We start from the raw sequence: 16,875 nt of genomic DNA on the forward strand, positions 1-16,875 counted from the left end.
AGAAATTAGACACTATCCCAGGATCTCCTCTCATACTGTCTATGGATAAACTCTATTCTGGGTTTTAATAATATAAACATGTTTCACCTTATATGTAAGTGTCGTTTTTTAAATTTTACTCAGAATAATGTTTATGAATTTCTTTCATGGTGTTGTATGCTAAGGGTTGGGGATCTTCATTCTTCTTGTCCTGTTAATTACACTGCCATTAACTGTATGAACAGATAATGTTTCTTTACTGTTCAACTCTTTGGTTACTTTCCAACTTGACCTTTTTGCAGTTACTCACTTCTGCTAAGTCTATACTGGAAACCAAATGGCTGATTCTGCAGGCATCTGCACATCTAGCCAATAAATATGCCAAGTGGTCTTCCAATATGGTGACTACAGATTGCTTGCCTAGTAAGACTATCTGATGAATATCTGTGTTTGATGTATTTTACTATTACTTTTTATTTTAATTTAGTTGAATAAAATATTCTTAATAAGCTTATCAGCAGCACAAGTTTGGAAGAACAAATCTTTCTTATTTCAAGCTCACCACAGTCACATGCAATATCATTGGGGTTCCATGATATGTAATGGCTGTTGTCATTTTACTCAAGGCTTCTAGAGCTATGAAAATTAATTGAAGTTAAGTCTGTATGGATATATCTATATTTATCTTACTATATAGAAGGAGAGAATCCCAAATTTGCTAAATCTATGTGCAAATAGAATGTATATGTTAGCCCTACACTTCTAAGACTGAGGCAGGATATGCATAGTTTATTTCTCAATGGCATAATGCCCTGGCAATGGCTGTTTAAGGAGTATAATTTAAATAAGTAACAACCAGCCTGATATTTCAAAGCTAAGATCTTTGACCTAAAATGTTTTGTAATAAGTTCTTTCAGCCTGAAGAAAGAGTGGAGACCCGTCAGCCTAATCCCACACCCTATAGGTGAGGACACTAAAGCCACAAACAGACAGGCCATACTGGGTTACTATAGTGGCTTAGTATGAAGATGAAAACCAGAACCCAAGCCTTGAAACAAAAATATGCAAACAAGCGAACAAACAAAAACAAAAGACAAAAAGGGAAGGAAGGAAAACAGAAAGAAAGAAAGAAAGAAAAAGAAAAAATTTAAAATCCAAGGGCAATTTAAACATTTTTAATTTTTAAACTAATTATAGAACTGTATAACAGTTGCAAAAAAAAAAAAGGTATTTTAAAACCTAGTGAAAATGGATGAGATCAAACCCTTTATTATATCAAAGCCTAGAGATCCTTTGCTTCTGTTTTCTGCATTCCACTTCTTACCAGCATGACCTATCACCAGTAAAAACAAATAAAGGGAGTGAAGGAGCCAAAACAAATATCTCCCTTTATACTGTGGTCAAAAGACCAGAGAGAAGAGACAGTATTGGACTATGGAGGAAAGCATAAAAGCAAGGGATTAGATGACCTCAGTGCTGTGGTTTTGCACAGGAGAGGAGGAATGTTGGAACATAAGTGGAAATTCCTGTCCTGAGATATAAGCTTCAATTCTGCAATTATTAAGTTCAAAACTATAGCAAGGCATGATGTTAGCAAATAGAGATTCGTGCCTAAGTAAGAACAGACAAAAACTCTATAACCATGTATCTCCCCTTCCTTGGTTCTGTATAAATTCTTTTTTTTTTTTTTTGAGACAGGGTTTCTCTGTATAGTCCTGGCTGTCCTGGAACTCACTCTGTAGACCAGGCTGGCCTCGAACTCAGAAATCCGCCTGCCTCTGCCTCCCAAGTGCTGGGATTAAAGGCGTGCGCCACCACCACCCGGCTCTGTATAAATTCTTATTTTCACAACTCATAATACTGAAGAATATTTGGAATACAATGCAATTTCAGGTTTGCTGGGTGCCATTTTGTCTATGAGAAACCACAGCTGAGCCCAGGAAATGGTGCCCAGGAGAACTGCCAGTTCTCAGTGGGTGACAGGCTACATCAGTCCACAGTCATTGTCACAACTTTGGATCAAACTTCAAATCATTTTATTCCACTACTTTATGATAATTTATCAACAACAGCTTCCATAAGTAAACTTTCACCCTCATCAAAGTAAAGGGACTACTTCACTGTACCATTTACAGATTTTTGTAATCATTCACTGAATTGAAAACTGCCCCACCATTTTCATGAAGTTTCTATCTTATCTGTCACTTTCAGTTTTTCCCCCATGATGACGTTTTTCTATATATAATGTAGTGGTAGGGCTGGCCTGTTAGCGTACCCCCCATTGAACAGATCAGTAATATGGTTAGTGTATTAAGATCCAATATACTTTCAATTTTCTATATTTCAGTTGTTGCATCACAAAGTATACTTTTGTAAAACAACTCAGGGAGTTTTATATATAAATCCCCATCCTACAAAAAACATTAGGAAGTGATCTTAGACAGCTGGCCCTTTAATATGAACAAAGGTCGCATCTTCCTGTGCCCTTCTATCTGGACCTGACTAGGCTAAATAAGATGAGCCCTTCTTTTTCAGTAATTGATAAGTACAGCTTTATATCCTCCAAATACTGCTGTAGGCATATTGGACTAAGGAATCAGCCTGTAGTTGTCCCCATTTTTAAACTTAGCAACAGCAAACAGGCCTGCTATCATGCAAAAGACAAGGATAAGAAGCAGAAAGACATTAGTTTAGCAATGACTGTAGTACTTCTACATACAAACCCAAAGATTTTCTGTTCTGCTTATACGGTCATTTTGAATAGGATTTAGCTCACTCTTACCAACCAAAGCACTCTAGCAAGTACACCTAATATCTTAAAGAGACACTGACCAGTTTACGGCGGAAAAGGATGATTTGGTCTACAAGGTGTAGTCCATTATCTCAGGAAGCTAAGGCAGGAACTCAAATCAGGAAGCTGGAGACAGGGATGAAGCAGAGACCAGCAATGAGGGCTGCTTACTGGTTTGTACCTCATGCCTTGCTCAACCTGCTTTTTAATATTACCCAGGACCACCTGCACATGTGTGGTATCGCCCACAGTGGGCTGGGCCCTCTCAAATCAATCGCTGATCAAGAAAATATCTCCCCACACAGACATGCCCACAGTCCAGTCTAGTTGAGGAACTCCTCAGTTGGGGTTCCATCTTCTGGAGTTTCTCTAGCCTATGCCAAATTTACAATAACTAACCAGAACTCCTACCACTCCCTCCTTTCTTCATTCCCAAGGTATATTCACAGCCATAGTTGAGGCCCAAATAGCTTCCTTTCTTTAGTATTATTATACTAAAGTTTCCAAGATTTCCTGTGCTGGTAAGTAAGGGGTCTAAAATCTACCCAGCCCACTGAATTTTATCAGTACAGCATATTCTGCATCGATATGAGTTGGTGCATCTCTGATATTTTGAGGGTGGTTCTGGTGTTTGAGGTGTACTGAAGGCTTCCTAGAAGGCTGTCTTCATACACAGGCAGGTGCTCCTACTGGTCCTCATTGCAGGCTTTGCTCACATGTTCCAAAGGCAGAACCAAGCAGAACAGAAGTGAAAAGTAGGCTCTGAAGGTTGAGTGCTGAATAGATTAGTCCTCTCTTCTTTAAAGGATGCCTGGGCTGAGGACAATGGAGTGAAAATGAGCTTTTAGTCACAGAAGAGTTCATCTTGCCTTAAAATGCTGGATAAAACTCTGAGAAAAATATGTGCAAAACAAAATTGAGATCATTCCTGAGTAACCAAGTTAAGCTTTTTAAGACACTGAAAGCAAACTTTCATGCATTGCTCTACATGTAATTTTGCAATCTCTGTGTGTGCGTGCCATTCAGTAGGGGAAAGGTAACTAAAATATCAGATAACCCAGCCAAGATTTCCAATTCCTGCTCAAGTTGAAAGAATGCTGTTTCCTAACTAAAGAACACTCAACCCCAAGAATCCAACTACAAACACGGAGAGAATACGTAGAAGGCAGATGGTCAAAATGCTACCATGCTATCTGTTACCTGATGGCTCCTGGATCCCTCAGCTAAGAAAAGCCAGCTTTGCTTACATTGGATTTCCTCACAATAAAAATAAATCCACCCTGTCTCCAGTCCCTGTAATCTATACACACTCACACACAGCCTCTGACACGATCAAGTCTTACAGGAAACATTTTTCCACCCTTCTCTTCCTGAACAAAACCACATATTAAATTCTAGCTCTCCTGTATATTGTGTTCTGGCACCTTATTAACCAGCACTGTTTGGGATAGGGGTGCAGCTCTGCTTCTCCAATGCAGAACTCTGTTCTGGACTTGGACCAGGGGCTCTAGCATGCTTGGGAACAGCCTTTACATGAGCTCAGGGAATCTGAGCTAAGGAAGACTCTTTTCTGGGTGGTATCCCTCTTCCCTAAACTTGTTTTTTTTTTTTTCTTAGACCATGTGACATCAAACTCCTCTGAAGGAAACAGGTGCTATATGGAACACCAAAATGGTCACACAAAGTGGTAAAAGTCTCAGTTTAAAATTAATGAAATTCTGAGGGTTTGAGTTCTATTGAAGATGATGTCAGGAGACTTTATTACATGACCGTGGCTGTTCTGTGCACATTCCTGAGACAATCCTGACCAAGAGAGTGACCCCACTAACCAATAGAGATAGCTATTGGTATCAGTCTTTGGCTGAAAAAAAAAATGTTCTTTGTAAGTTGGAGCCATTGTTTCTAAGAGATATTTTGTTAACTTCTAGAGTCATTTAACTTACAATTGTCACAGTTGTGGGAGTATTATTGCCTACTGAATGGAGCAGGGGGATGCCATTGAAGCCCACACAATGCACAGGCACTCCATCACAAGTAACTAAGGAACCCCAAGTACCAACAGATCAGAGATCCCAGTGTAGACCTAGTCCCAGGGGTGAGGCATGGAGGCTTATGCACACATCAAGTCAAGTTTTTCTTCAATGCTCTGTTGTCTTCCTTGGTTTGATTTCAGCCTCCTGTGGCTGCTTCCAGGTTGTGGTTCTTCTCTGCTGGATCAGGATTTTGTCCATGAATATTGTCCATTTCATGCTGCTCTGACTTGTGCTGGACCTGAATCATCAGGCAGATCAACACAGTTGTAACAGCTGTAATTTCATTTTCACAATTTGGGTTGTAAGAATCTCCAGTAGCCAAAGATTACATGCTAGATCATGCCATAGAAACAGAATTGGTAAATTTGGACAGATTGGTTTATAGTCTTATTTAATATATATATATATTTTTGGACAGTTGTCTGACCTTCTCAGGGATATGTCCCACATCTTGTCAAGTCACCTAGACTTAGCATCATTTCTTCCCACCTTACCTCCTAACTCCAGAGGCTGAGCTGAGACATCATGTTGCCATCTCTAGAGAGAGTAATTTCCAAGTCGTTTTATCTCTCAACTGTGTGTATGTGTGTGTGTGTGTGTGTGTGTGTGTGTGTGTGTGTGTGTGTGAGAGAGAGAGAGAGAGAGAGAGAGAGAGACAGAGACAGAGACAGAGACAGAGAGACAGAGAGAGAGACAGAGAGACAGAGAGACAGAGAGAGACAGACAGATAGATACAGAGACAGAGTCAGAGCCAGAGAGACAGAGAGAGACAGAGAATCAGACAAAGTTGGAAGAACCAATTGATATGGTTTATTCTACATACAACTATATATTACAAGAAATGAGTGTAGGTGGTTGGAAGTCATATTAGCTCAGAGTAGAGTACAATGTCTCACAAGACCATGTCCACTTCACTGGAAAGCAACACTATCAGCAGTAACAATGGAATTTTGATGTCCTTGATTTCAACCAGTGTGCTTATCTTTGTAGCACTGTTTATAAATACCTCTTTTGTTAGAATCTGAGAACAATCTTGATAAAAGTTTTCCAAGAAATGACACCTAAGTATGCTATGCATAGGATCAGATGATCAAAATGATCCTTCCTTGATGTACCAAAAACCATTTTCTCAAGAAATTTCTATCACCCGCAATCCTTCTGGCAAAAAAATAAGTAAAGTAATGACACATAAAACCTGAAATTATTTCAAAAGTTCTGCAGATCTAATAGAATTTCCAGTTTAAAAATAATTCTGCAGTGAACTTTAAATGTTTTAAATAAGTTAATATTTTCATTGGAATTCTCCTGGAAACTATGGAGAAACAGCTCCCATTTGAGTATCTGTTGATCACACATGTTAGACAGCATTTTTAGCGGTGGTGATGGAATTCTCTTAAGCTATCCAAACCGCTAAACATCAACATCTTAGGTTTATGTTGACAATAAAGTAGCTTTAGTTACTCTTGAGTTCAGTCCATGCAGAATTGATGTGAACCAAGGAGTTATAGATACATCGGAATGCCATACATAACTTTCACATATTACTAGAGGATATATATGGGCCATAGCACTGAATCAGGGCATCATGAACAGACCCTCTGGCTGTAGCTGACAGTGATGATATCACCAGTGCTGAAATGCATAACAGTCAAGCAGAACGCCATGCTTTTCCTAGTGAACAAAAACCAGAGGAAGTCTATGGGCTGCAAGCCCACGGCAGCTCCTTCTTAACCAGGGCCAGAATCCTTGAGTTTAATAAGCTCCTTATTTTCATCACTCACACCAAACTTCAAGTGATGAGTTCTGCAATAATTGATTTCCACATTGTAGTTAGCATCTTCACTGTGTGGCTAAATGAGTGTCGGCTAGGATATAGAGAAAAATCTATATAACAATATTCAAGTACACCTTAGAAATGAGTTTTAGGATTGGGTTTCATTCCATTTTTAACTTATAGCTCACACATATTCTACAAATCCTGTACTGAACACAGTGCCAACTCCAAGGCACCTTCCAGGCAATTGTGAGTTATGTATCTGTTAGTTGTGTTAATAATATAATGATGCCTAAATTATTACTCCTTATGTTAATAGTTTATTCACGTCATTGGTTAAAATAACCAACCTATGGATAGAACCATAGAACTTCCTCTTTAATCCTACTGGGAACATTTCAATTGGATTGAGCAAATGCCTTCAGTGGGTCAAGAGACCCATGAGATTGGATATTGTGTCACAGGAAATCACAAGCATATCTCTGCCATGCTACCTGATTAATCAGAATAATACATGTAATACAAAATCAATTTTACACTTTATAAGGACACCCAAGGCAGGCCTTTACCTTTGTCCAGGGTTAAGTTTAGCCACGACTGCTGTTTCCTTCCATGTTGCAGAATGGGCACTATCATGCTGCTTCTGCTCCATCTCTATGACCCATTCTCTTTTCCTGGGGCACACGCGAGCCACCTCTTTGAGGTCAGCTCTATTGGGTGTGTCTTTGCCTTACTCTCTTGTCTTATATTTAAATTTAATTTGAACAAGAAATTTGAAAGGATTCACCTTAGAATAGCCTAACATTTGGTACATTTCAAGAGAACTTTGAGAAATAAGACAAATGCCCAGATTGGATTAGTAAAATAAACACTTTAAAGACTTTGAGGGGGCTTAGGATTTATTAAATTTTTGCATGTATGGGACAGATTTTTTTTTTACCTCAGTTGATTGTAAAGGCTTTTTGTTAGTTCATAAGGTTGAGACGTGTGTGTGTGTGTGTGTGTGTGTGTGTGTGTGTGTGTGTGTGTGTAATTCTGTAGCTTGGGAAAAGCCTTAAGCTTTAAATTTTCTGATATTTTCATCCTGATGAATGATTACAGCTACCCCTATAGGTATTTATACATAGTTATTTTTAAATATGTGAAGGCTTTCTGTTTGCTTGTTTTATGACCTGTGACAGCTTAAAGCAAAATTTCATGGCCCAAAGCAAAAACATACGTCTCAGGAAAACTGAAGGACCATTTGGCTCAAACAATATGGTAGCTGAGGGACTCTGAAAATGATGGACTCAGCCAAGGCATGAGTGAGAATAACAGTTTCCAACTATGAGAAATCAAAGATAAACCTGGGCTTTAGAAGTCAGTCAATTTCAAGCAAAGGCTTGGCCACCCATAGGCTAAGTGATGCATTATAGCACACTGCAAGTAGTTCAATGTATGCTGGTGGGCCTCAGGGACACACGTGGTCAGGCTGAGACTAGAGGAGGCTGGTTTTTCTCTGGAATCTAAACTCTTAACCATCTGTACAAGTCCTCAGCAGCCACTGTCAGAAATGACCATAAACTCAGTAAGTTTATTCTCCTACAGTTACTAAGACTAAAAGTCCAAAATGCCACCTACTGGTCTGAAATCAAAGTTTGGGCACAGTTACATGATTTCTGCTGCCTTTAAGAGAAAAATCCATTTGCTAGCCTTGTCCAGCTTCTAGCAGCCACCTATGTTCCTTGGCTTTTGGTCCATCCCCAAATAATGGTGTGACACTGTCAATATCTGTCTTACTCAGAAGTTCTGACTTTTCTTTCATAAGTTCCCCATGATTATAGTGGACTTACTAAATGATTTAGAAGATGCTCCCTCCCCATCTTACAATACATGATGGCATCTGCAAGAGCCTTCTTGCCTTGCAGGCTGAGGACGTGGGCTGTTGGACATTACTATGTCCACTGTGCCAGCACATGCCCAGCCTTTCCACTAAGTGGACATTACATTTGGACACACAGAGTCTTAGACACATACTCAGCCCCATGGTATAAGAATGTAATTTTTTTTAAAAATAATTGCTTCAGAGTTTGTGGTTTGGCTTCTTCTCTAAAGTGGTAGGTGTGGCTCACCAGTTGGAAATATCAATCTTTAAAAACCTTAACTACTTACATTCATAAGAAAGCCGACTTAGGACAATGTGTTTTCTGTAGCCCCTCAGGAAACACACTTGACCCAGGAAAAGCAAGTGCAGGCTGCAGGGACAGAATGACAAGGTGTGGACGGGCCAGAGACCAGCAACTTGCAGCCTATAAATAAGAGCAACAGAATCACATTTCAGACTTCAGTTCCTTTGGGTCTTCTCTTCTTTAGCTTTAAAACTGTAAGGGAATTTAAGCTTAGATTCTAATTCTTCTGCCATGAGTTTACAAGAGAAAGAGTGATATAAACCTCTGAAGCTTATACATAGAGCTGGCTTTCTATTAACAAAGTTTCTTATTTAGTTAGTTAGTTAGTTAGTTAGTTAGTTTTAATTATATTAGGTATTTTCTGCATTTACATTTCCAATGCTATCCCAAAAATCCCCCATACCCTCCCCCCAACTCTCCTCCCCTCACCCACCTCCCACTTCTTCTTGGCCCTGGCATTCCCCTGTACTTAGGCATATAAAGTTTGCATGACCAATGGGCCTCTCTTTCCACTGATGGCTGACTAGGTCATCTTTTGATACATATGCAGCTAGAGTCAAGAGCTCCGGGGTACTGGTTAGTTCATAATGTTGTTCCACCTATAGGGTTGCAGATCCCTTTAGCTCCTTGAGTACTTTCTCTAGCTCCTCCATTGGGGGCCCTGTGTTCCATTCAATAGCTGACTGTGAGCATCCACTTATGTGTTTGCTAGGTCCAAGAATAGCCTCACAAGAGACAGCTATATCTGGGTCCTTTCAGCAAAATCTTGCTAGTATAGGCAATGGTGTCAGCGTTTGGAGGCTGATTATGGGATGGATCCCCGGGTATGGCAGTCTTTAGATGGTCCATCCTTTCATCTCAGCTCCAAACTTTGTCTCTGTAACTCCTTTCAAGGGTGTTTTATTCCCAATTCTAAGAAGGGGCAAAGTGTCCACACTTTGGTCTTCGTTCTTCTTGAGTTTCATGTGTTTTACAAATTGTATCTTATATCTTGGGTATTCTAAGTTTCTGGGCTAATATCCACTTATCAGTGAGTACATATCATGTGAGTTCTTTTGTGATTGTGTTACCTCACTCAGGATGATGCCCTCCAGGTCCATCCATTTGCCTAGGAATTTCATAAAATCATTCTTTTTAATAGCTGAGTAGTACTCCATTGTGTAAATGTACTACATTTTCTGTTGAGGGGCATCTGGGTTCTTTCCAGCATTTTTCAGGTGCTTCTCAGCCATTCAGTATTCCTCAGGTAAGAATTCTTTGTTTAGCTCTGAACCCCATTTTTAATGGGGTTATTTGATTTTCTGGAGTCCACCTTCTTGAGTTCTTTATATATATTAGATGTTAGTCCCCTATCTAATTTAGGATAGGTAAAGATCCTTTCCCAATCTGTTGGTGGCCTTTTTGTCTTATTGATGGTGTCTTTTGCCTTACAGAAGCTTTGCAATTTTATAAGGTCCCATTTGTCGATTCTCGATCTTACAGCACAAGCCATTGCTGTTCTATTCAGGAATTTTTCCCCTGTGCCCATATCTTTGAGGCTTTTCCCCACTTTCTCCTCTATAAGTTTCACTATCTCTGGTTTTATGTGGAGTTCCTTGATCCACTTAGATTTGATCTTAGTACAAGGAGATAGGAATGGATCAATTTGCATTCTTCTACATGATAATCGCCAGTTGCGCCAGCACCATTTGTTGAAAATGCTGTCTTTTTTCCACTGGACGGTTTTAGCTCCCTTGTCAAAGATCAAGTGACCATAGGTGTGTGGGTTCATTTCTGGGTCTTCAATTCTATTCCATTGGTCTACTTGTCTGTCGAAAGTACTAGTACCATGCAGTTTTTATCACAGTTGCTCTGTAGTACAGATTTAGGTCAGGCATGGTGATTCCACCAGAGGTTTTTTTATCCTTGAGAAGAGTTTTTGCTATTCTAGGTTTTTTGTTATTCCATATGAATATGCAGATTGCTCTTTCTAATTTGTTGAAGAATTGAGTTGGAATTTTGATTGGGATTGCATTGAATCTGTAGATAGCTTTTGGCAAGATAGCCATTCCAAAAACAAAGTTTCATTCTGAGTTTTGGCTTAATTTTGCTGCCGATTCTCTGAGAGTTTCTGTTGGACAGTCATAACAGGAAAAAACTTGAGAAAGGACCCTACAAAGAGAACATTTTGGCCTTGGAGTTCATATAAGTAATACATTGTTTTGACCCATTTCAAGGCCTCCGGGCAAAAGGAAGGCCTCGTTCCTGAAGACAAAGACCTGCCCAAACCAGCTCTGTTGCAGAGTTGATCCAAGTGGCCTCAGAAAGGAAGCAGGCTACAGCAAGCCATCGTTGAGAAAGTTCTCTGTTGCAGGGCTCTGAGAACATCTTCTCCCTACAGCCTATCCAATGGGCATTCGGAGTTGTGGTTGACAGGAATTAAGCCCACTTTATAATGCCACGCTTGGTAGTTTAGAAGGTGATATTCTGAACTTCATCAGATGCATTCTTTTTCTTTTGCTTGGACCCCAACTTGAATGGAAACAGAGGTGTTAATCGTGTGACTTTCATTCACTCCAATAACTGGAGAGAAGTTGTAGAAAGGGGTATTTTTCTATGCTGTACGCTGTTATCTCAGTTATCCAAGTGACCTCTTCATCCACTCATTCCTTGACGCCACCTGCCTGTCATCAGGTGTTTAAATTTACAATCTTGAGCTTTAAGGGGATGCTTTGATTCCCCCTAATATAAAGTCCTTTGGCAATCTGGAAACTTTCAGAAAATTGCTTTTCAAAACAACAGAATCCTTAAGATTACAAAGTGAACCAACAAAATTGAAATACAGTTTCATAAAGGCTGGAAAAGAAGTCTTGGATATGTATAGTAACCTTCACTGGACCATTAATTAGAGCTAGGATTTGTGCCATAAGTCATAATTTAAGTATGCCAAGTGAGCACAAGCAACATTTGACCTCCCACTTCTGTGCTAGGATGTGGAAATTCCTGTGATGTTTTTTAGTGAACAAAGTCAAAGACACCATTACAGCTATGGTGTGTTGCCCATATTTATACATGAAGAAAATGCCAAAGGTCTAAAGCTTAGGAAAGTAAATACGAGTTTCTACATCCACGCTCATGAGGGATTTCCATGAAAGTGGAGCCCTGGGTTAAGAACCCTGGACTTAGAGAGACTACCTACCATCTGCCATTCATGGCTTTCCTTCACTCCATGTACTGATCAGAGCTTGATTCTAGTTCTTCCTATTTGGCAAACCCAACTTACATTATTCCTCACTACTAAACCACATTTATCCATGGCGATGCACAATGCTGACACTAGAAGACAAAGTACTCCAGTTTGCACAAAAGTAGTGGGAGTGATCCATCTCATCCCACCCTTGAGCCATCGCCTGTTGGAAACATTAACTTGGAAAACTTCCAACCACTTGCTTTTATAAGAAACTCGGTATTGGACAATGTATTTTCTGGAGCCCTATATGAACCATCCTGGCCAGTCATCCTCCTAAGGGGGGTCCATGAAAATACATTTATTCACTAAGCTTTAAACCACACATAGTTTTGTCAATATTTCTTGGTCTATATGTTGTCTGGAAATGTGACAGCATATTACCAGGTTGAGCAGATGTGGAGACATTTATCTTTAGATCTCAGTTTGAGCCCTATAGGAAGACCTTAACAAGCATCTGTGCAATGAATAACCAACGCACTATTCAAATGATAATCTCAATTTTAGTGAAGGAAGCATGATTCATAGAGTATAAAAGCTACTGGAGAAACAACAGCCCATTCTTGGTGCATTTGGCTTTGCATCACAGAATCTCTGTTTCCTTATTACTAAAAAATATAAAGACTTCTTCTTCAAAATGCTACCTGGGTAAATATAAAATGGACAATAATTCCATGCCTCTTTACTTAACAGACAGAACACAAAGTGGAAATGTGCACCGGTACTGTCCATAGACAGAAGTCCTCCACCTGGGATCTGTTCCACAGTGGATCTTCATAGCCACCTTCTGTTCTGGTCTTCCCCTGCTATAAAGAGCAGATTTTTCTCAGTAACTAATGTTAACCTGTGTTTCTTCATGTTATTCAGTAGCTCAGAATTTATTTTTTCCTGAAATAGATGAATTTTTTTTTCAAACAAACAAAAAAACAGGATATTTTGAGGATGTATGGCTATCTCAGATGCTCTCAAGTGAAGGCTGGTGTGGGCTGGTTAAGTTTTTGAATGGTAATAAAACACAAATGTGATATGGCAATACACTTTTTAAAAACTTCAGATTGAAATCCATGAATTCAATGAGTGAGCTGTGAATTTTAAAGTTCAATTTAAGTGTATGAAATATTAGTGTGTACTGCATGTCTGAGGAAGTAGTATTTAATGAAAATTTCAGTCCCTCCCTACCATTCCTCCCCAGTTTGCATCTTAATAAGATGAGTATAAAATGTATTTCTTACTATGCATACTGACCAAAAATATTCTATAAATCAATAATAGCCAATATATTAGATTTATATGTTGAAAAATAACCACAACAACTCTGGTTTTGTAAAGAACACAATACAGGACCAGAAAGCAGGCTTGTAATATCCTCACTGGTTCTGGTCTAAAGCTATCTTATGTAAGAAGGTCTTCATATTTCTGTTTGAGATTTGCATTTTTTTTTTAGTGAACCAAATGTGGAGGCCAAACTATTCATTTAGTAAGTTGCGAGTCCTTATTAGGGCCAGCAGGATGCTGCAGAAGGTAAAGCCGCTTGCAACTTGAGCCTGAGGACCTAAGTCCATTCCCTGGAACTCATATGGCAGAAAGTGATAACCTGCTCCCAGAAGTTGTCCACTGACTCCCTGAGGCATAGATTTCACCCCCCAATACACTCAAGGTGACAATAATTAAGCAACTTTTAATTTTTTAGAATGAAGAGTCATAAATAAAACTTTAGCAACTATGACATGTTGCTTATCACCAAAGACAAACTGTTTTATTGTTTGTGCTTCGTGACATATTTGTAGTAACTAGACTTTGATATGGGCATTCTATCCCTGTACAGACATATGTAAAAGATGAATTTATCACACAGATACTATAACAATTAAGTGGTGTAGTATGTAAACTACCAGCCTAATGTTTGGACTACGTAAAAAGCTACATACTGAAGCCGGACTTCCATGTCCTAAGTTTCTCTTTGATGAGTACTTAATAGGATATCCAGTAACAAAGGAACATAAACTTATCATAAACAAATTCTTCTTTGTTCATCAAATGTAATCAGACAAGCTAAAATACGCTACTACAAAACATACAGTTTTAATGTTACATTTAATGTCTCAGTGTTTCTGTTGCTGTGATAAAACACTATGACCAAAAGAAGAGTTTATTTCAGTTTACAGGTCCCTGTCAGATCCATCACAAAGGGAAGTCAGGGCAGGAACTCAAGGCAGAACCTGAAGCAAGAGGCCATGAAGGGCACTGACTAGCTTGATCTCTTGTTTATTCAGCCCAGTCTTACAGCTTCCAGGACCATTAGTCCAGGAGTAGCACCACCCACAGCGAGCTGGGCCCGCATACATCAATTATCAACCAAAAACATGCATTGTAGGCCAATCTGATGGGCATGCTTTCTCAGCTGATATTCCCTCTTCCAAAATGATTTCAGCTTGTGTCAATTTGACACAACAACAGTCTTTACTATAGTTTATTTTTATCGTGCTCATTTATGTTACATGCAGATATGACTATTTTTATTCTGTCTGTCTGTCTGTTTGATTGTTTGTTTGGGGCAAGATTTCATTATGTAGTGCTATCTGCCTGGAACTTGCTATGGAGACCAAGATACCTTCAAACATGTGATGATGCTCCTGCCTTTGCCTTCTTAATGCTAGTATTACAGGTATGTGATACCATGAACACTAAAGAAAGACACATCTGAAATATAAAATGTTGGACTTGAGGTTATATATGAATATTAAAATTATAATTTAAATCTGATGCAATTGGGCTGATTAGAGACCAGGACACAAATCCCTATAACAGACCATATAATGTGTTTGTCGGTGATGGACCTGTGTTCAATGGTGTGTACCACACCGGCTGATGATGAGCAGTAAACTCTATCATGGGTATTCTTTGATATGTACATCATGATTACATTGCCTGGGAATTTATTTCTCAGGCTGTATCTGAGACATTAAATGAACATTACTATCATACTATACCTCAGGTCTTTATTCAGAACTACTTTTTAAATATTTATAAATTTAAACTGAATTTTCAATGCATTTTCTAAAAGAGCCTAGTTATATATACAATCCAATATTAAGAAGTTTTACATGGAATTTTGCAACATTTGTACCGACTCATCTGTACAGTTGCCTGAGTAAAATAACAACTAATTACTAACCAATGATTTGCTTTCTTATTTAAGTTTACTCAACTCGTGATTTAAAATCTGACATTGTAACCTGCTCTTTATGCTTAATGACTAGTTGTGGATGACATATTTCGTGCACTTAATCAACCTCTCTTTTCACAATCCTAATACAGTTTATTCCATTAATAAACATTTGTATAAAACACCTGTCTGGTTGCTATGATTACAAGTGAAAGTGTTTTACAGCTTTGAGTGTGTGGAAAATTCACATGTGGTTGATGAAGGATGAGCAACAGAGAAAGAAATATTTAGAGTGCCCCTGCAGTCTGATAGCAGCATGTGAGGACATTGTACCCAGTAGCACTCTAGACCACTGTGTCCAGCACCACACTAGGGCACTGTGTTCAAGACATTGCTAGGTCATTGGGCTCAGCACCATGTTAGGCCACTGTACCCAGTACCACTTTAGGCCACTGTGTCCAGTACCAAGCTAGGCTACTATACCCAGCAGGATGCTAGGCTACTATGTTCATCACTATACTAGGCCACTGTGTCCAACACTACACTAGGACACTGTGTTTAGCACCACTCTAGGTTACTATGTCAAAAAGAAGCTGGAGATCAAGGTAAGAAAACAAGTTGAGTCTGATATTCAGTTTTAGCTTCTGTCTTAGGTTATGGCAGGGAAGAGACACCATGACCAAAGCAACTTTTATAAAGAAAAAGATTTAATCAGGGTTGGCTTAGAGTTTTAGAGGTTTAGCTCATTATCATCATGGTGGGAAGCATGACAGTGTCCAGGCATATATGGTGTTTGAGAAGGAAATGAGAGTTCTCCATCTTGGTCTGCATGTTGTAGGAGACTGTGTGCCAAACTAGGCATAGCTTAAGCAGTGGAGACCTCAAACCCGCCCCCTGCCCCCACATTGACACACTTTCTTTAACAATGTCATACATATCCATACCAACAATGTCATACCTCCTAATAACCACTCCACTTGGGCTTCCCTAATGGGCCAAGCATTCAAAGACATGAGTCTATGTGGGCCACATGCATTCAAACCACCACAGCTTCCAACTCATTAATGACGTCCATAAATTCTGGAAGCTAGGCTCTGCTTATAGAATATATATGAGTGGTAGTTATCAGAATCTAAGGTCAGCCACATTCAATCAGTCACCTGTGTTCAGACCATTCAGTCTCATGTCACTTGCCATCTGAGAACAGAGGAGGATTCAGTGCTGCCTAGAATATCCCCACAGCAAGTGATTAGCTTACCCTCTCCTTGAACTCAGAGACCATCTCTTGCACCACTCCTTGACAAGCAGCAGGCTGTGGAAACAGAGTGGTGTTTTTCCAGAGATAAACAAGCCGGATGGATATTCCATGATGGAGAGTTGCCAGGTTACAGTCTGCCAGCGCCCATCCCCAAAGAACTTACAGAAAGGTTGTCTGGCTTTTCCTCACTTCACCCCAAGGCATCATATTACTCAAGAAGCAATAAATGGAGCTCTTCCTTGTTTTTGTGTATTCCCTAAGCTCCTTCATGGAGAGCTGTGAAATAGGGGTCAGCTCCTGACACAGCCTTAGGTCCCAGGCAGATGAGCCCTATTGGATCATATGCTGTTTCAGTCAGGAGTACTGAATCCAGTGTGCTAGACTCAAGAAAAAAATGGAAAAAATTGACAAGCTCCCCCCACCTTCCCCTTAAAAATTATTTGAGAACAGAAGTAACTATAGGCAAGAAGCATGAAGCCT

The 16,875-nt window shown here is 39.4% G+C and overlaps 1 long non-coding RNA gene across 1 annotated transcript; it reads right to left on the reverse strand.

Moving 5' to 3' along the window:
• Positions 1-1,139: 1,139 nt before the first annotated feature.
• Positions 1,140-9,293, reverse strand: Gm13985 (predicted gene 13985). Its single transcript, NR_126427.1, has 3 exons — positions 9,239-9,293; positions 8,729-8,865; positions 1,140-3,586 (listed from the first exon to the last, which is right to left on the reverse strand). It is a non-coding gene; the product is annotated as a predicted gene 13985 (long non-coding RNA).
• Positions 9,294-16,875: the final 7,582 nt, after the last annotated feature.

This window comes from Mus musculus, chromosome 2 (assembly GCF_000001635.26).
Source record: "Mus musculus strain C57BL/6J chromosome 2, GRCm38.p6 C57BL/6J".
Taxonomy (NCBI): domain Eukaryota; kingdom Metazoa; phylum Chordata; class Mammalia; order Rodentia; family Muridae; genus Mus; species Mus musculus.